The sequence below is a fragment of the Anneissia japonica genome, unplaced genomic scaffold (genome assembly GCF_011630105.1).
Source record: "Anneissia japonica isolate Jap-2015-1 unplaced genomic scaffold, ASM1163010v1 scaffold685_len2926416_cov193, whole genome shotgun sequence".
Taxonomy (NCBI): domain Eukaryota; kingdom Metazoa; phylum Echinodermata; class Crinoidea; order Comatulida; family Comatulidae; genus Anneissia; species Anneissia japonica.
In genome coordinates, this window is record NW_022692922.1 from 819,375 (window position 1) to 820,610 (window position 1,236).

The following is a 1,236-nucleotide window of genomic DNA, read 5'->3' on the forward strand; positions in this document are numbered from 1 at the left end:
CCTCGTTAACCCTAAAATGACTTAGTTTATTATAATCCTTAATCATTTATTAATTAATATCTGTTAAAATTAGAATTGGCGAATTTTGGCCAATTTATGAAAATTGAAGTTGAAATATACTATACTTTTATATGTCATGTAAATGTTCCATTAAAATCGAAACTTTTCTTGGAGGAAAATATTAATATGTTTGATATTTTATGAGAGATAGATGTATCAGCTTCAAAATAGAAAAGATTGCGCAGCCATAGTGATTGACAGTATGTAGTGCGCATTGAGAAAAGAAGGTGCTCTCCATTTCGTCATGTTCAATTTTTTGGTCAACTATGCCTGCTGAAAATTTGATGGCGGGGAACACATGGGACTTCAAAGGCATCGCGCAAATGTTCTCTACGCGCTGCGGCAACTTTGATCTTGGTTCATTTGCATAGCGCTGCGTGCGTGTGGCTTTGCCGAGTGATCTCCTTCTCAATAATACCTCCATGCTCACACTACAACGAACAAATAAGGACACTCAAAATGCCAAAATTTCACAACGTCTAGACAGGAATCCAATTTATTCCGTGGGACAATTAGTCTACCTGTACAAACCAACATCATCCTCTTTGACAGCAAACTCAAAGAAAATACCTGCAGATTGGGTCGGACCGTTAGTAATACATGAAGTACTCGATAGAACACATTACATTCTAGCAACTCTTAAAGGAGATATACTTCGTGACGTATTTAACTATAACAGACTAAAACCTTGCTTCATGAGGGCTACAGACGAAAGAAAGAATGTTACACACAAAGACTACTCCAATTCCACACCGACCGCTGCCTCCTCATCTAGTGCCTCCTCATCTAGCTCATCGAGGCGCAGAAGAGCTGCAAAGGTAAGGACAATTTTAGATTCAATGTTATTTATTTACTTTTATGTTTGATTTATTGTATGTAGTCTTGGTGATTTTTTCCTCATGCAAGTAAGTAGTAGAACCAGGTCTAACTACAGGAAATAAAATAAATAATCGGTAACCTGACAAGAGAAACAAATTTAACTCTTTAGATGCTTTTAAGCCACTATTTAAGCTTGGCTCTTGTTTACATGTATAGCATAGGCTTTTCTAAGTAGTAGTATGTAAATCGGATTAGACAAATTGATACAGGATCTGTTTGGACTTAGTGCTTTCACCTCTTTATTCTATTGGTAAAACCTGCAACACATCAAAATACTGTGTAACAATAACAAACTAT

The 1,236-nt window shown here is 36.2% G+C and overlaps 1 pseudogene; it reads left to right on the forward strand.

The window, feature by feature from the left end:
* LOC117100465 overlaps positions 1-926 on the forward strand; it is an 8,701-nt pseudogene extending 7,775 nt beyond the window's left edge.
* Positions 927-1,236: the final 310 nt, after the last annotated feature.